The following is a 20,336-nucleotide window of genomic DNA, read 5'->3' on the forward strand; positions in this document are numbered from 1 at the left end:
GAAGACGCCAACACACATCTCACCACAAACTCCTTTCAGGCAGTTGTTGAAGGTAATATTGTCTCCCCTGAGCCTCCTCTTCTTCAGACTGAGCAATCTCAGCTCCCTCAGCTCCACATAAGACATGTGCTCCTGATCCCTGGATTAATATTCTGTGCTCTTGAGGAAAAATGTAATCTTTACTGAAAGATAAAACTTTTCATGCAAAGAGAGGGCAGTTCTGTATACAAACAACAGTAAGTACATCAGAGACATTATATTCCTCCTAAATTCTGGGGAGAAAAAAATTAAAATAATAATAAAAAAAAAAGCAAATAATAAAGCTCTATCTGTGTGAGGAAAAAGATTTTTTGATTGATTTATTTATTTTTTCCCTAAACAATTAAAGCTGAAGCATTCAACATTTTGGATCCAGTATAAATCCTCACATTCCTGGGCAAAATATTTTTTTTCTGTCAGCAAATCCTTAGTGTTCACATTAGCTAATCTTCCACCTTCTGTCTAAACACACACAAGCTGTCTTTCACATCTGCGGTGTTCCCTTGTGGCAGTCCTTTTTTCTTCCTTTTTCTTCCGTTAGATACGCAGAAAATACCTTTGAAAATGTACACAATCTTCAGAATAAATGGAAATCACACAGATGTATGCGTGTGCATTTGTGGAAGTGTAATAATTCTGAAAACAGTACAGAGAACTCAGTTAACAGACTGCAGTAAATGATGCCAGGTTACCTAAACCTCATAATCCCAAAAGGAAGGATTTTAGACAGCTTGCTTATGTGGCATGAAAGTGTCAGAACAAAGCCCACATAATGGGTTTAAATGATCTATTGACCTCCAGGCCTGTCCAGATCTTGCTGAAGGGGCAAGCACATCCTTCTGGTGTGTCAGCCATTCCTCCCAGCTTTGTATCAGTCTTTCACACACACAAAATCTTTTCATTGATTTTTCTGTGATCTGTTGCACCATGAACACAATTTTAAATGCAATCTCATTAAAATCTGATACTTCAGTGAAAGTTAATAGAAGTTGTATTTCTTTTTAAAAAGTTGATCAGGTTAATTCTGGCACCTGCAGAGGAATATGCCTGGTCTTACAGCAGTGAAGCAAGAATAATCATAATAAGATATAAAGTGAAATTATAGTAAAAAGGAACACCTAGAGTAGAAATCAAGCTAGTTAACTTCAGCGGAATGTGAATGTGGCCATACAGTGCCAGTGCTTATCCTAACAGACATACAACATTTGCATAGCTTTGGAAGCATGATGTGGGGTATACAAGAGGCCTTCACGCTTCTGAAGTTGGAAGTGAAATATGCTCTGCTGAGGTATCTCAACTCTTCCATTTATGCTGAATATATATACCAATTCATAAATGTGGAAAAGTTATCTAGGATTATATTTGCTTTATTACAAAAGGAAAAGTTTGTAAGCCTGTGTGCAAACTGAGGAATATAACATAAATCATGTCTTGAATATAAATTAAAAACAAAAGTAAATAAAAATCTTAACAAGATAATAATTAAAGAACTGCATCTGAATCCTTTGACCAATTCACTTTTTTTTTTTTTTTTTTTTTTTTTTTTTTTTGTTCTGCAATAGCTTCAATGGCAGCCACTTATTCTACAAATTAGAACATCATGAATATCAAGCAACAGTCTACAGAAGGTTTGGCTTACTGGATTAGCTGTGATGGGAAATCTGTCAGCAATGGCAGAAATAACCTATTTTTTATTTTTAAGATGGCAGTTGTGTAAGTTGCTGATATTTATGATACTTAGGATAGAAAGACAAAGTAAATTCCTACCCACGATACCACTAGATATATGCCTATGCTATGAACAAAGCATTTATCACAGGGCTGTGAGTATTTCTGCCTGTGCAGTTAGATGTTGTAGTAAGGGACATGGTTTAATGGGGAAATATTAGTGATAGGTACACGCTTGGACTGGATCATCTTGGAGGTCTTTTCCAGTCTTGGTGATTCTATAATTCTAAGATGTGTATCCCTTTGAGTGCTTCTCTTTTTGGCATAGAAGGCAGCATGGAGAAAATGGGTCAAAAGGGTGAATGTATACTGGATGTTCTTGGACCCTTTTTCATAATCTACATTTAAAAAGCTATCACATATCTTTTAATTCCCTTGTTATACACCTGTAAACTATCACTGTATGTTTAGCTGATATTTATCACCAATGAAAGTTCATTCATCTCAGATCCTGCATTTAGGAAAGGAATTTATGGAGGTATCGTCTGAGCTCTCTTTCTTAATGCTACAGTACATGATGTTCCGGAGGTGGACCTGAATTCAGATGACTCCTAAAGTCTTTGTTTATGACTTCATTGTCTTTATGTCTTTTGCACGATCTGATGTACAACTGAGGCAGAATAGATACACCATCCATTCAGCTGCAGCATTTTTTTCTTTTTTTGCCAATTTACCTTGACTGAGTGAGCGATGGGAGGCACTTATTAGCTTTCTCCCTCTGGGAAACTTTGCACAGTGCCAAGCAAATTGGTTAAATTTTGCTTTAGAAGTAAAATGTTATATATTCACTTCTCAGTGGTAAACAATACATGGCAAAGGATAAAATCACACTGTGAACCTCATCCTGATCTGGTAGGGAAAAAGAGACTGTGCAACTTGTTTTGGCTCAGTGTAATAATGGATTTGGTTCCATCCAACAGTCATCAACAGACGAAAGGAGCACTTGCAGGTAAATGCTTTCTCCCCGCAGCCATCACACCCCATGGGGCACAGCACAGTCTGTGGAAAAGATATGTGACATGTCTGGCTGGCTTCTAGATGCTGGGAAGGGATGAAACATACTTAGAGCAGATGGCGTCTTTGGAAACTACCAGTATGTAAAGAATCCCTACTGACCATATGTGAACTGAGATTATTCAAAATCACATTTAGTCAGATTTGAGTGGATTTTCATGGGGTCAAAATAAAGGCACAAAACTGGCACCAGGAACATTCTTGTCAAACGTCATGGAAATGCTTCAGTGTACAGAGCAACTTTAGCTCAATGGAAGCCATGAGCTGTAACAACCTTGTAACATAACATGTTTCCCCTAGCTAGATCATTTCAATCCTTCTAATGGAAATGTCCAAGAAAACCCAGCCTGAGGCTGGATCTGAAAAGTTTGATTCTGAGCTATTAAATTTTGCTAGGCTTAACAGTGAAAAGAAAATCAGGTGAAATAATACATCAAGCTATGCGGTTTGCTATCATTAGCATCTGTGAAAGTATTTCATAATATTTTTTAAAACTGGGTAGTTGTATATTTAGCTTAATAATGAAAGCTTTCACATTGCAGCATCTGGGACTGATATCTAGAATGCTCAACAGCCCAAAACCCCACAAAGATTGAGGCTCAAGCTTCAAATAAACTTGCACACATAGCATCTACTAATGTAAGTAAAAGAAACAATGCCCATATAATGAACAAACAAATAAATACATTTCATCATCCCCCTGAGACTGCCTTATTTTTCTCTGCTCAAGATGTTGCTATGAAGTACCAAATTAAGAAAATAAACTTATGATTTGATTTAATTAAGAAGTAGTGTGTCTACCTACACCACCCGCAGAGCATGCTGTTTCCTAACTGAAATGCCTGTCTCTTGGCTGTTCAATGTTTTCCATTTATTGGCTGTTGGTTACATGGCCTCTGGCAACAGTACATTCAGTAGTATTATTCCCATCTGTCCTGTTGGCTCAGCTTTGTGGCAACATGTTGGAGTTTGGGAGTTATTTTTGGCTGCAATTTAATTAATTACCTCATTGTTCACACACTATACAGTAAATTTTGCAACTATTTGGAGATCTCAAACTAGGTTTACATCATCAATCTTCATTTATTTCTTCTATTTAAAAGTTACAGAAGGCTGTAAGCATTATAATAACGTTTTTTTTTCTTCTTTTTTATTGTAACAGATTGGCAGTACTGATCAGTTTAGGGATGAATTTTCTAAGTTACTGTAAATTTCAGAATTATTCAGAGAAGAACAAAACTCCCAAGTGATTCTGGATCATTGTAAATTCAGATCTACACCGAGACTCAAAAGATGACCTATCATCTCATCTTTTTACCCCAAGGAAAGTTCATTTATCTATAAGGAAATGGCAAGGCAGGTAATTATGCAATATTTTACTAAAAGTATTAGTGATGGAGATTCATGGTGTCCCAGTTTTACGCTACTAATTTATATAAAATCAGACTACAAGAAATTGAAGTATTATTTTCTATTCACACACCTACCATTTTCAGGAATGTAACTTTAAACATCTGTTGATTTTTCCTGTCATTGGTGTTGTTCAGATATTTGGTAAGTTTTACCAGACCACGCAATTTTTCTTAGCTTACTGATAGTTTGCATGTGTCCTGAGAGCTTAAAAGCTATGAAGATTAGGTCACTCTAGGCTTCCTGGCAAACTAAATTGATAGAAACTATGTCTATGGTCATACAGCAAAGTTCATATACCCCTGGTGATATAGATACATATATCAGTCCTTTAATCTGAGTTCTGGTATCTTCCTGAAATAGGTAATTATGACTCAAGTAGACATGTTTCTTTCTTTACACTTAAGTTCTTCACAGAATGCAATTATTTCTTGAAGTAATGTGTTTGATACCCAAAGAAGAGGGACAGATCACACTACTTTTTTCTCCTTCTTTCTTCAGAATCACAGAATCATAGAATTGTAGGGACTAGAAGGGAACTCCAGAGATCATCGAGTCCAACCACCCTGCAGATCAGGACCCCTGGGCAGCCTGTGTTCCTGTGGCTTTGCACCTTACCCCACTATAAGAAGCACAGCTCTGACACAAATCCAGAATATTAGAGTTTGAATGTAATCATCCTATTTCTACCAACACACTCTTCTCCATTGTTCAGTTCTTTAGGTAAGAACATCACAAGCTCTGTGAGATTTTTTTCCTAAAGGTGGGTAACATTACTGGGGAACAAACAAATTGACCTACGTAGTGCTGTGTAATTGCTATAGAGTGAAATTAATATGGTGGTGTCCCTTAAAAAACAGTCATAAAAGGTTTGAAGAAATATGTGCAAGCTTTGCCATAAGCTGAGGAATAAAATTCTACTTTGTCTTTATCTTGAGAGTTGAATGTTTGATTGAAGATCTGCATCATGAGGGTTAATACTTTTTCCAGAAGCGCGTTGGTGTTGGCTATTAAATCTCTGTCTACCAGCAATATAAGATGTTCAAGCTACTTTAAAATTCAGTTAAATTCCTTATTTCAGCAGCTTTTTTCAGGTACACATATTTCCTTTTGTCAGTTTCAATTTTGCCACAGTGGACAAAGTATTTTCCAAATTTATGAAAAAGCAGCTCTAAAGAGTTTGCATCCCCCAGTAAGACAAAGATGATAAACAGGAACATTGCAAATTTCTGTTAGATGAGCAAAAATGAATGACTTTGAAAAGGCTCCAGTTACATAAAAGGGATAGAGGGCAGGAAGGGGTCAATATATTGACTAAGAAAATGCAAAACTAATCCTTATACTGGGAAAAATTATGAATATGAAGAGTGACCTGACATCTCAGGTGAAGTTGCAGAAACTAAAGCCCATTTACTTGCTCTTGAAACAATTAAATGGTGACCTTGAGTGTGTGCTCTGTAAAACAGGGAAGAGAATTACCTAGACCATAAACAAAATAAGTAAACACCAATATAATTACATCAGTTTAAGAACATGAATTGTTAGGTTCTTATGTGTTTGGGAAAGAGCAGAAGTACTCAAGTGACATTTAGAAATATCATAAATTATCCGGTATCATACAGTGGTAATTTTGCATTGTATTAGTAATTGGTAGTAAGGCTTCTTATATGGAATCAGGGTCAGGAGTGTTTGACGTAAGACTGAAAAATATGTTTCAGGTAACTAATTGATGATATACTACATTATTTACGCAGCCATTCCCACGCAAGCTAGTGGAACTTCAAATGCCAGTGAGACTGACCATAAACCTCAGGAAAGCAGCAGACCAACAAAGCAGTAACCAGAAATATGCTATGTAAATATTTTAATTTATTTCCTGAGTTTTCTTTCACACATCATATTTCATATCTGGCCTTACTTTGAACAAGTGGTTGGATTACAGATCTCCTAAGATCCCTTCCAATCTGAATGATTAATGACTAGATAAGCCCCAAACCAATGAACTGTTGCAAATTATGACCAAGACCAGCTGGGCAGTATGTTGCTTATGCATAACACTGGTACATATTCAACTGATACTCTCAGAATACGGCCTACTCATGCCATGACATCTTTTAATTAAAATTAGACGGTTTGACTAGGTGATCTTGTAGGTCCTTTCTAACCTTGTGATTCCATGATTCTGTTATTTATAAGATCATAAATAAAGCACAGCTGCCTCAGTCTCCGTGAATAGATCTCTGGAATGATGTAACCCAGTGAGAAATGAGAATAGATATACTGGACACTGTGCTGGCCTTCACTGGTATGGTGGCTATTTCCGTAAATTTTCTGTCAAGTGCTATCTCTGTCAGGTACTACTTCTACTGAAAAACACTTTCCACTCAAGCAAACACCTTTGAGAGAGTTCAGAAGTATTAATGCATTTAAAACCAAGATCTGACACAGTTTTCAGGGAAATTGATTTCCTTTTTATGAAGTCCCACAACTCTAAAATATCCAGAAAAACTATGATCCCTGTCACAAAGTACAATTTCACCTTTTTTTTGTACATCTTATTCTGCACCATAAAAATTATTACTTCTGACTTTGTTACCTCACAGTATCCTGAAAATATAACTACTTTTTATTTTTCAATGCTGCTTGTCTGCAGAACTTTGCATTCCATAATGACACAAAAAAAAAATAAAATCCAGAATTAAGTAATGATCTGTTGGGGGCCTTTTTTGTTTGAAGAGTCCTTTTGAAATTATTTACACGTGAGATGTTCCAGGCTTATACCCACTAGAATGCCATTTTGATTATTTCTTTTTATATGGCACAGAAAACAAAACTACAGAAGCAGTTATCTTTTCACAAAATCTAGTAGTGTTACTCTGCTGCTCATGATCTGCAGAAAGTAGTCTATAGCAGAGGACTAAGAAGCTTTCCTGATCCACCCAGCTTTACCAGGTGAAACTGAGAATCTCAAATCCAGTCCCACTGAGAGATGAACATCATGAATTTGCAGAGTTAGGCCTTCTTTACCATTCTGGATGAGAGACTTCCTTGCCTCATCTGGAAGGGACTTTGCACAGTTGAACACCATTCTGCAGAGGGTAAAGCATCTCTGTACTTGCTGAGGCAGTGTTACTTTATTGTCTGGTACAGCTTTGCTTGCCAGCCTAATGGAAAATGCTATGGTTAAATGGAAGTATGGCTTTGCTCACCTGCTCCCTGTGTCTGCTGTGTCTGCTGTCTGTGTTGCAGTGTTGTCTCTTTTGTGATTTCATAGATGCGTCCAAAGAAGAACGCCTTCTCACTGCTGTGAAGTCATCTAGCCCCACCTATTGTCAGCACTGTGTCATGCTTCTCTTGTTCAGACTGATCTTAGCCTGTGTAGAAGTATCCTGTGGCGGATGACTGCTCAGGCTGATCAGTTTTTTCTTCTACATTACATTCTAAATATTTTAGTGATTCAAGTCATTCGGAATGTGGAAAAAAATAGGTGGTGTTTTGGTTTGGCTTAGTTTTGTTTTGTTTTAGCTTGGGTGAATAAAAAAAAAATGTTTTTGTTACAAAGTTTTAGCTTCTCTCTTCATTGGGGCCAGAATTAAAAATCTGGCAGAGCAGTAGCTGCTTTGGAGATCTCTCAAGCAGTATTACTGTACAACTGAAGCTACGAATAGATAGATCTAATGTATGTACGAAAAATGACAATTTCCTTGTTGTTATTGCAGCTTTGAGATACATTTAAACCAGGAATCCTGAGTCAGTTCATAGTTTCTTATTTGATCTCTGTCCCACAACTGTTTATTGTTATAGGAATATAATAACTGGCATAACTGGAATCTTTCATCCATCATGGAGCCCTGGGCAGCCTGATCTAGTGGGTGACAGCCCTGCCCAAGGCAGAGGGTTGGAACTGGATGGCCTTTAAAGTCCCTTCCAAACTAAAACCACTCTATGGTTCTATGATTCTCTGAAAATACACAGGGATAGATGGAATAAGAGGCTTTTTTACTATTATTATTTTATTTATTTATTTATTTATTTATTTATTTCGAAAAAACACAAGAAAACAAGATATATACCTGGTAGAAAGGAGAGAAGAAGAGAACATGTTCATGTTAGAAGTCTCTAGTGCACATGCACAAGGGAGAAAATTTTAATCCTGGTATTTCTTCAGCTTTTAATAACAGATCTGTAAAGTTAATAATGTGTTTTCAGTGTATTTCTAATGAGCTTTGTGTAGAAGAGCACTGATCTTCATAGGAACTGTCTGAGCAGGGCAAGGACAGCAGCAATGCCCCACAGAACTCGCATCCTAACAATTCCTGGGGGCAGTGCACCATGTGATGAAAAGGCAAGGAAGTGTCTGTATTAACAGGGGAAGAAAAATGGAAGATTCAGCTTTAAGGAATAATAGAACTTCTGTCAAGGATAAATCAAAGAAAACTCTTTAGTCCTTAAAGCATTTCTTTAATAGTGAAATTTATTTCAGCTGTGGATTAGCATGAAAAATTGCAGGAAAGGTTAAGGACAGGAGCTTCAACAATAGCAATGACTGTGCTGCTGCTGAACTGGCTTGAGGCAGCTACAAGGAAAATTGTGGAGTTTCAGACAGTCTGTTTCTCTGGGCTTCTATTCAATTGCCTCTGAAGGATTCCTTCACCAGAGCAGACCTGCCCTTCAGAGGATGCTGTGGCTTACTCATAGCTCCCGTCTCATCCATTATTCTTCAGTACCAAACCTCTCAAACAGGAGCTTTGAGCTGCCTACTTTCTCCAATTTTCCATGGCCCATTTATTTGTCTTTGAAAGGCCACGTGTCCTTAATGAAATTAGCTGCACTTTGTGCTCAAGGCCTGGCTGAATGCGCAAACCTTCAGCATGCATCAGGGGATTTGCCTTTATTTTTGAAGAAAAAATGACCCTACACTCTAGGGAGGACACTGCTGATAGGCACAGTGCTATCGTAGTTATTTTGTAGAGAGCATCAGATAGGTTGTCACAAAGTAAAATGTTGCTGCAATTTTCACCATATATGTGGTGAAGTGTTTCTCTGTGTCCATAAATATAAATATAAATATCTTTTTTTACATTTAGTAGGCCTGTCACTTCCAGCTAGAAAGCAAAATTCTGACTTGTTTTCCCATTTGTTTTTTTCACTTTCCACACTTCTTTCTCACTCCTCTAAACCTGTGTTTTTATTTTGCTCCCAACTTCACCTACAATTAATATTTCTTACCTGCTCTGTCCAAATGTGTACTAGGCATGTGACCAAGTGCTGATCGTATGGGACAAGTGCAGCTTGAAAGAACAAGAGCAAAGCTTGTGCTGTGAGATTTTGGTCACATCTACAAGGTGCAATGGTAACCAGGTTAGACATTCCAAAGACAAACAATGGAGTAAAGTGGCTTCTTGTTCTGCATTAACATTTACAGGCTTGTCTGCCCTTGACTGCATGCTGTAATGTAACTGTCAGTCATCCAATTGAGAAAATACAAGAGCTGTTGAAGTTGCAGTGTTGTAATTATCAATCCATCAACCTGTAAGATGGGTTGTGTTTATTTTAAACAGAAGTTCGCCTAAAAGAAAGAGTAGGGACAGAACAATTTGATTCAATCTAACACTCAGTTTTGATCTTTTCTATTTTCTGCTTACTTTTTTTTTATCAAGTTTTCATTTCATATGATTCAGTTAAGCAAAATCAGAAGGAAACATCTAATTTCTGATGAAACACTATTTCTGTTCCTCCCAAATACTGTTTTCTGATTGTTACTTTGCACATAAGGCAGACTTTTACATTTCATGTGTGGATTTATTTATTAATTGTGCCCTGTTTTAGAATTCAAAGCATTTTTCTCAGTCTAGGCTACAAAATAAAAAAACCTTGAAGTAGCAGGGCAGGAGCTGTGTTTTTCATTTTGCAGGTTGAGTTCAAAGAATTGTATGATCCAAAATGGCACAAAACCAAGAGGTCCTGGAGAGTGCCCAGGAGGCTGTGAGGTCTGTTGCTCTTTCTGGGACCAGGACAGCAACTTTGGCATGGTATGAGCAGGGGAGTGTTAGATCTCACCCTTTAAGCATGAAATACTCTTTTTTTTGATACGGACAAAAGCAGAACCTGGTTTGTATCTATACTCCATGCTAAGTAGTTCAAACACACACTGTTCAGCAGAATCAGTGCCCTGCTGTAACTTGTCGAGCATGCTTTTGAGCCTGCTGGGGTCCAGATGCATCTGCAGGGAGCTCTGTATAGAGGATTGACTGTAGGCCCTCCTGCAGGAACACACCTGTGGGACAGAGAAATCAAAGTTCTTCCAAATGCAAGATTCATAAACAGAAATTTTCTATTATCCTGACACTCGCTGCCCTACTGCTTCTTTCCCTCTTAATACTTTCCACTGGCTGAGCTTTTGTTCTACACTGTGCTCTGAAGCACAAGGCGAGCCTGTAGTGAGTCCCTGTGCTCCAGTGATCAGGTGGGTGGGGCACATCACAGTCCCTGAGCAATGAGGATGCTGAGATGGAGCCCTGAGGTAGCAGAGAGCAAGAGGGAGATCAGCCACCTCTACTGACTTCACCTGATCTCTACTGATCTTCATCTGTGCCCTGAGCTGAGCCTGCTTCTCCATAGATGGCATGGGGTAGCTTCCTGGAAAAAGGGTACGAACCATCCTGTCATGAAGTCTGCAGTGCTGTTATCCTAGGTTATGTGTCCATGATGCATGCTGAAACCCAAGATGAAGGGGGAGGCAGTTTGAAGAGTGAAGCTTCTTTTGGTTTGGGGTTACTGGGCTCATGGCCAGTGTTTTACCTTTGCTTTGTATATGAAGATGTACCCTAAAGTATCATTAAAAAAGCATTTAGTTAACCTCTGTGGCACGCCTGGGAGATGGCTTATTGCTAGTTGCAGCACTGCAGCAATTTGGAGAAGTGGCATCCAGACTTTCTAAGTCCGCTGTAATCTGTATCTTCTTCCTTTTGGGTTCCCATTGCCTTCAGCTGTCACAGTTGAAGTCTGACTTTCTGTTAGGTTTAATCAAATTAGAGTTTTTCAGATTGAGAGGGGAGCATGAGATAAAAAACATCAAAATCTGAAGATGAGTTTGGATGTATTGAGAGTCAACAACAACTTCAATGAAGGTAAATCCCATTACAAATAACCAGAAAATTCACAGCTGCCTCTCAAATATACACCTTAGACTTTAGGATTATATTTCTAAAATATGTGGTTTGGTTTATGTTACTAACAGTGACTGCTTTGGAATGAAGCGAGTAATGAGCTTTTGTCTTGGTTTGCTGATAGATTTGTGTTGGGTAGTTTAATTTCTGCAATTGATTATACCAGGTACTCAGCCTTTATTTTTAGGCTAGGTAATGTCCAGTTTCTTCAGCACAGATGAACTGCAGCAGCATTTATAGCCTGCTTGGAAGATAAAAATCCTCTAAGATCACTGAAACACAAATACAGTTAGGCTTAAGAGAAATGCTCGTACTAAAAAATGACCTGCTCTGCTTCTGGAGTGACTCTGCTAAGCTAGTTGCATTTTGTAAGTATTTGCATAGAGAACTTCTTCCACAAAAGATACTCTGGAATACTCTGCAGTATTAAATAGTACAATTACACGTGAAGAAGCTCTGCTTTCAGATGGTCTTGTGAAGTAGGTATCAATGTCACTTATAAACAGATTGCAGACCTTCTCTAAAACATTTAGCCAAGTTTTAGATTGCAGACGCAATCAATGTATAAGCAAGTCAAAAACACAAATGAGGGCAGGGGTTTGAAGCTGAAAAGTTGGAGGTTTCTTAAGCCCAGTATTACAAAATAAGGACTTAATATCTTGCCAGTACATTTTATTTTCTACAGTTTCTAAGTTCATCTAGTTCCTTCTTTCCTCTATCAGTACAATCATGATGCAGTTATACTTAAAAATTCTTCTTAGGTTTCATTACCTCCCAATTTCTCTCAGTTCCTGTCAGGAACTTCCCCTCTCCTGCAGAGGTCTGCTGCGTTCACAGTTCTTACTTGTGCTTTTCTACTCAAGCCTGCTTGCTAAGTGACTTCTTTGTTATTCTCATTGTTTTCCTATTGTGATATTTCTTCTACTGCTTTTTAGCATTATGGAAATAGCATAATGGAAATTACTAACTAGGTAGGGTATATTGCTTTGGAAAATGCTTAAATGCTTTACCTTGAAGTATCCTCAATATTCAGCATCCTGGAAAAAGCATTCCTAATGAAGAAGGGTTTGTAGGTTGTAAACTAGCCTCTGAAACAAGACTGCAGGGTATTCAGACCATCCACCTTCTGGTATCTAAGCTGCATGGCGGAACTGAGATCTTCACTCCTCTGTACAGCAAATGAAACTTCTGTGGATGCTTCTGAGTTCTCTGCATTCTGGGGAATTATCTTGAGTTTGAAGAATTGCAGTTACATTTCAGTGGTCCCCTATAGCTTCTATGCACTTCCACATGAGAGGACATTTGCTGTGCATAGGGAAAGTTTTCGTGTCTGAGTTAGTATGCAGAGAAGACTCTAATTCTGCTTGTGACTGCCATGCCCTGTTCAGTGGACCACTCATTCCTCGATGTTCCTACAAGCACAATAATGATTTAGAAATGTATTGTACAAGTAAATTATTAAATGTGCATAAATGACCATGTTCTAGAGTAAAAGGAATTATAAATCATCTGGACTGATAGTTATTGATTAGTTTAGAGACTGAAACTGAAATCTTTTTGCTGCAATATCATCTTTTAATTAGTGCTGTTGAAGGAACTGGAATGGGAAAATATAAAGAGATCACTTAAGTCACTGAGTGTTCAAAATCAGATAGGAAAGCAAAGAGGTTTCATTAAAGTCTATCCTCTGACATAGTTTTTGTAACTACACATAACACAAGAAATATAATTAAGGCTATGCTTCCAGAGTGACAGGATTTAATGACCAGCATAAGAGCCAGTCTTCTGATAACATAGCATCTACAAAAAAAGAGGTAAAGTCAAATTGTAAAGAAATTAACATATACCTATGCAGAAAATGAGGAATACCTTGATAGTTGATTATTATTAGGTATATTAAATTTGGAAAAACAAAACAAAACAATACTAAGCAATACAATCAATGATCCAAGATTAAGGAAAGGTAAAATCTGGCAAAACTTTCAAAGTTTCAGCCTGTCTTTGAAAAAGAAACAGTCCATAATATTTAATGTTCTTCATTTTCCTGGAAGGACATTGATTTCTTCATTTAGAGATACTTCTTGCGAGAGCAAAGCTTCATGGATGAAGGTGTACTGCAGACTCTTTAAGTAGCAATGTTTTTGTAAGTTGTCAGTGGGAACATTTAATTATTTGCTTTGCTTGCACTGGAAATGTGCAGATTGATCCTTTTATCAAGGCTTAGTTGCAATTTCATGTGGGAAACATAAACTCTAATAAAGAGTATATTGTTCAGCTTTGGGACTCTATTGAATTTCCAGAAACATCAGTGGATTTTCAAAGTTAAAGAGATCTGTCTGTTCTTCAAGACAACACCAGTACATGCACAAGAACAAACTGTCCCAGTACAAAAAGATTTAAAAATGTTGTAATGTTGAGATCTGGTTAGTTAAATTGTGAACTTTTCATCGACACCAATTCCAAGAAGGAAGAATAATGTGGAAAGTAGATTGAACCACAAAGGATAGATGTAAAAAGACAACCTGAGCAAGTAGGAGCAACATCAGGACAAAGTATGAATGAAATGCCATGGAAAAACTTCAGTAATGACAGGAAATCCTTCAAGCAGTGTACTAGAAGCAAAAAAAAGACCAAGGTCCATACTTTTCTGCTAGCTGATGGAAAGAAAAAGTGACTAACAAAAGAAGACAAAGGTGTTTTATGCATTTCTGAGCCTGGCTTCACTGAAAATGTTAACTGTGAACTAACACAGACATGACCAACACCAAGGGACAAGGTCTCTGTCTAGAATATGGAAAGAACTAATTAAAGAGATAATGAGGTAAGCTAAATGTTCTCAGCACACCTGAGTCTGACACACTTTATCATAAGATCCATGAAGAAATGGAGCAAGTTAGCCTCTTGGAAAAGTTAATAATGTTTGTGCTCTTGTTCTCCACAAAGTCATACATTTATTTAACAGGACTTATCTTTGTGAAGGGAGGAAAAATGAATCCAGATGATCATGTGGTGACAGTTCTATAGCCAGTTTAATTGATTCCCTGGAAAAAAAAAAAAATCTAGTAGAAAATGAAATGCTTTAAAAAACTGGAAAAATAACCTGGAGATAGCAGCAGACTTGGATTTCTTCAGGCCAAATCATGTCAGCCCAGTAAAATTCTCTACTGTAGCAGTGGAGATAGTTTATGGATAGCAGGGGAAAAAAACCAAACAACAGATATTTAGGCTTCTGGATAATGATCATCTAAGAAAGTTGAGAACATCTGTCTCTTGCTTCAGAAACCAACAGATTTAACATCTAGACTTACTTGTTTATGGATAATTTATGCAGTTCTCCAAAAATCTGCTGTTTGCCTATTTGCTTTCCTTATACTTCCAGTGCTGATCACAGAGCAAAAATGCAGTATCAGTTCAAATTAATTAAAGCGCTGCTGTGAAAGTCGTGAAAGGATTTTAGGAACTAATTAATTCCACACTTCAAAACAATTACAGACCACAAGACTGATGCTAACTTTAAAGAGCATGAAACAGGTAAAGGAGCTTGGGATTGGATTTCAAAAATACTGATCATGCTACCAAAATCACATTTTTTACAGTGGATTTTCTCACTTTTGTGTAACTGAGATGAATCTTGCACTGATCGCCAAAGTAAACATGTTAGTAACATATCACAGGCTAAAAGCAAAAGCTCAGATGATAGGAAGTGCTACTGATATCACTGGCTACGTAGGAATATGGATCACAGTATATGTGTGCTTCAAACAGTAGGCAGCTAAATATGAAGCTTTTCATGAGCATGCAACTGAAAATAAAAAACGTATGTGTTAGGCTTTAGTGAGGCAAATGAAGAAGTTAATAGCCTTGAAATAGAACCTAAAAATTGACTGGGGCAGAAAAAAATAATTTTTCATTCTGAATAAACAAAACCTCCTCAGTACTCCACTTGCTTGTATTCGAGATACACATTTTTGCCCTTTAAGGCCATTTCTTTTTTTAAGTCTTATTGCTTGATGTTTCCATGGCTACCGATCACGAACTGAAATAGCTGTGTAATACAGTTTATTTCCAGCCATAATTGCACTGAGACTTTAGCAGTCAGTTTTGAGCAATTAAAGAAGACAGGCTCTAAGGTGGACTTGACAAATCCTCTAAACCTATGGGTGGAAAAAGCTCCTGGAATTTTAGGGCTGCTTGTTTTTTTACAAGATGCATTAGTATATACAGTGTCAATGCAAACATAGCCTAACTTGAACTAGAATCCTTATAAAAGCCATCAATTCATTCACTTAAATTTGGTAGCTGTGAAGACAAAGTGGGAAGACAAAGGACATACAACCCGCATCCTTGAAATATAGTCCCCGCATCTCTCCTGCTTTTTATTTTCCCAAATACATTTTGTTTGAGTAGAAGTCTTTCATCTGTTTTGGTATTCAGAGTACCTTCTGCTTCTTCAAGACTAGAATGTAACATTCACAGATATGGGTTCTTCCTTGTCTAGTGAATGGTAGTGGGGCAACAGGAAACCTAGAAACATCTGGCACCAACACTGGCAAATGAGTAATTGAAATATTTGAAAGAGGCAGCACTTTGGGGGACCAGGTACAACTCCTGGTTGTGAGTGGGAGTGACATCATTACTTAGTGCTGCCTGATGACTTATAAGTAGCATTATAAGTATTTTCTTCGTCTTAGTTTTGGTGATAGCATCCCTTAGAAAAGGGTAGAACACCTCTGGATAAGAAAGGAATCAAACTCAGCCATAACCCCTTGGCAGAGTGGGAGATACTGCCTGCCAGGTGTGATAAAACACACAAGAACATTGTCTATTAAAAAATACAGTGCTACAGTGCTACCTGTGTGGCAGGGGAATGATGCAGGTGACATGCATAAACGCCTACTCAGATGATTGCATTCTTTCTTTTTCTTCTGTCTGTAGTGTTGATATCTCTATCCTTTGTTTCCTGGGCTCTCTGTGTTCCACCACAGACTAGCTTTGGCTCAGTACAAGTGAAATATCCTCCAGGACCTGCTTCTCTCCAGTGAGCTGTTGTTCTCTTTGATAATATTTGTAAGAAACTCAAAGATTGTACGCTAAGACTTAATTTTCATTTATTTTTTTCTTGTTTTTATTGTTATTGGCAACACTGGTGTCTGGTAGAGACTATATGGTTGATTGAAGAGATTTTGTTCTACAGTGTATGTTACAGAAAACAGAAAAGGTAATCCACAGAATGAACTAGTCACAGACTGTTCTCACTAAAATACCTGTAAGTATTCTGAGCAATTGACTGAACAGTATGGGTTCACACTGTATGAATTAGATAAACTCTAGATTTCCAAGTCCCAGTGAGCTAAAACTGAATGCCACTTACCCTCTGATTTCCTAAAACAAGAGGTACCTATGGTCATCCTGCTATTCAGGTAGGTGCTCAAGACAAGGTTCAGGATAGGCCCCAAGAAAATGGGAAAAACAACTCCCTGTTGCTCTCTGACATCCCCTTAGTTCATGCCTTTAACATGGAAGTAGTAGGTGCGACTTCTAGCCTTTCCTCCTTTTTATTTTATTCTATGTAAACTAGTTCTAACAATCAAATCCATAATTGCAACACTCAGTGCTCAGTTCAGGCTGAAGGTATTGTTTCTTACTGGTTATTTTAGGCATCACCCTACACAGTAACTAAACTTTTGGGGTTATTTTTCATGACAGATAACTCCTTCCGTGACTTGTGCAGAGCAGCTGTGTACATAAAACAAGTGGTCTGGGTCTCTGCTCTGACCTTAAAAACGTGCACACTGTGCACAGAAAAGCATGATTTATGCACTTAACCTGGTAGTTTGGATTCTGTCACGGATACTCAGCTAACACTAGGCACAACAAGACAGCATCTGTAGGTCAGATGATAATTGCCCAAGCAGGCCTAGCTGAAAAACTACTTGATCTCTTTTGTTCCCAAATGTCTGGTTTCGTGGCAACATCAGGAGTGATACTGGTGGTATGACTCGACTCTTAGGAGAGCCATCAGTACATCCCAGCTCTGTATGTTATTGCCTTAGCTTCAGGAGTCTTCTGACATTCAAATATATTTCCCAGAAACAATCGAACTGTTTTGAAAGTGCTACTAGGATGACCTTTCCGGGTTTCTTCTTCAAGCCGTTGTTTCCAGTTACTAGGATAATTTATGATGCTGTTTTATTGTATCTTATCGGCTTTTTATTTGTCACAGTGAAATGCTATGGAGAGTCTTGACTGCCTTTGGAGAGGAATCATGAGAACTGAAACCACTGCATCTAATTCAGTGACATTTTCCTGGACGTGACACATCTGCTTTAGACTGGAGCGTGATTTGTAAGATGTCATTAGTGCAACTTTGTTGGCATTAGGAAGCATGACCAGGAAGCACTGCTTTAGCATTTCATATGCATCCACAGTATTATACATTTTTTTTTCCTATGATGAGGATGGCTAACTCATGATTTTATAAAATCCCAGTATGACTGAGGTTGGCAGAAAGGTCTGGGCCCCTCTGGCCCAGCCCCTAGTCTAGCGTGGTCACCCACAGCACCCAGAACAGACACATCATGGCCAGGCAGCTTCTGATGGTCTCCAAGGAGGAGATTCCACAACCTCTGAGCAACCTCTGCCAATGTTCAAGGCAATGTTCAAAGCAACTCTGTCATATGATTGATTGTCTAAAATCCAGTGAAGGGAAAATGAGCAGTCCTTCTCACTCACTGGCAAAGTGTCTGTGGAAGGACCTTCTGGTAGACTGAGATGCTTTTTGCCATCATGTCTACTGCACACCCATCTCTTAAGACCTGCTATGCATGTAGTCAGAACTGAAATTAAGACAGTGATTTGCATCAAATTGTGTTGGCCAAATGCTGTTTCCCTTTACACATACAGAAGCCTAAACCAACTTTTGCAAAAAAAAAAAAAAAAAAAAAAAAAGCACACTTCTATTTTTACTTACATACTGTAAAATTCTCATCCTTCATTGGAAACAATTTTCTGTGTCCAAGGAAAATTTTATGATAACAGTGTAGGAAACATCTACTCCTATACACAAGAGAACTTATAGTAAAGGAGGTACCTGCATTTCTGTTTGCCTCATAGTATTGTAGTCAAGTTCATTTTAAGTCTGAAGTCAGATTTCTTCACAAAATATGTCATAAAATACAGGCGTGGGCTTTTTGTGTTGTTTTTTGTTGTTGTTGTTGTTTGTCTGTTTTGTTTTTTTCTCATCAGCCATTCTGAGATTACATTTTAAAAACTAATTACTTGATGACAAGAATCAAAGGCAAATCATTAATGCAGATTTCCAAGAAGAACTTTTGATAATACTCTTTTCTATGTTCTCTAATTAAAAACATTAACACATTTGGATATCTAAAGAGAAAGGGGTGGGATTGAGTGGGGAGTAAAGAGGTATCTTTATGAAGTTTTTTTTTTCTTGTTCATGTAGGCTGAATGTAATTATGGACAATAGCTTGTTTTATTTTACAGAAAAGATCCCAGACAGTCTAGAGATAATGCATCATTAATGCCAATATGGGTAAATGTCCTCCTACTCTGGAATAAAAGCGACCTTTTGTGATGTGACACCTCCCTTCCTTGCACAAACTGTAACAAGAGAATCACAGAATCACAGAATAATTCAGTTCAAATGGGATCTTTGCTGGTCCTCTGTTAAATCTATTGCTCAAAGAAGCATCAGAGGCCTTATCCAGCAGAACCACAAACATTTCCAAACTTGGAGATTTCAGAGCATGTCTGGACAGCCTGTTGCTGTTTTAAACTACACGTGTGGAAAAAATATCTTTCTCACATACAATTGGAAGTAAAGCCAGTGCCTCTGCTCCATGTTCTTGTGCTGTTTGCATCTGGAAAGAGTCAGGATCAATTTTTTATGCATTTCCACTATATAACAAAGTTGGAAGTTAGTTGGAAGTTACTTTTGTAGCACAGCTGGGTCCCTATTCTGACTGAAGACCAAAAACCTTGACATTCTCCCCTACAAAAATTTGCTTAGACAGCCTTTAAAACCTCTAGTAAAAGGGTTGCCACAACTTGGATAGCTTGTTAGTTCTTGCAAATCTCTGTGGTTGGGAATATATTCTGTAATACCTAAACCATGCATTGTCCTAGAAAATTAATTATTTTTGTTTACTTATTGGAAATGAAAATTCATGTATCATCACTCTTCCAACAATATTCTCAATATTGGAATTTTTATCATGTTCTTCCATGCTTTATTTTATTTCAAAAATAAACTGAATTACCTCTGCATTGATGGATAGATAGCATTCCTTTTATTCTTCTTAGCGTGTCTGCTTTTCTCTTAAAGTTTAGTGCCTCGAGCTACATGGAGACAAAAAGATTAATTGCTTCATAAGTTCTGGAGACGACACTCTTGTTCATTTGGGATGGCGATTTGCTTTGTTTATAACAACATTGCATTGTAGTCCTGTCAGACAGTCGGTGGTCCACAACAGATTTTAATGCCTTCTCTCCAAGGTACAATTTCACTCATCTATCTTTTATTTTTTTTAACTGTTGCCACTCATCTCCACACATCTTTTTGTCTTTTCTTTTTCTTTTTCTTTCTTTTTCTTTCTTTCTTTTTTTTTTTTCTGAGTTATTTTTTACTGTCTACTGCTTTTTATTGTTGTTATTTTCAAAACCATTTTTTTTCCAGTCCCAGGCAATTATCTTCAATTTTGATCGTGTCTTCAACAGCATTTACAGTCTGCTTTGTGCATTAATGATTACATGGTTTGTAAGAACTTCTGTTCTGCCGATCTACTCATTAATCAAAGTGTTCATTGACACTCAGGAGCTCAGGCCAATGTGCTGTTAGTTAGATCTCTCTGGAAAGGTTGTGCCAGTTTAGTGTGATCTACTCATACTTGCTATGGGATAATTTGCTGCAAAGCCACATCTTGACACTTTCATCTAGATCACTTTTCTCCCAATTTC

At 37.6% G+C, this 20,336-nt stretch overlaps 1 long non-coding RNA gene across 1 annotated transcript; it reads right to left on the bottom strand.

Annotated features, from left to right (window-relative positions):
* Positions 1–336: 336 nt before the first annotated feature.
* On the bottom strand, positions 337–7,467 carry LOC146761731 (uncharacterized). The gene is made up of 2 exons (XR_014942491.1): positions 7,401–7,467; positions 337–675 (listed from the first exon to the last, which is right to left on the bottom strand). It is a non-coding gene; the product is annotated as an uncharacterized LOC146761731 (long non-coding RNA).
* Positions 7,468–20,336: the final 12,869 nt, after the last annotated feature.

The sequence above is a fragment of the Coturnix japonica genome, chromosome 2, assembly GCF_054131305.1.
Source record: "Coturnix japonica strain WE chromosome 2, WE-NBRP24, whole genome shotgun sequence".
NCBI classification, from domain to species: Eukaryota; Metazoa; Chordata; class Aves; order Galliformes; family Phasianidae; genus Coturnix; species Coturnix japonica.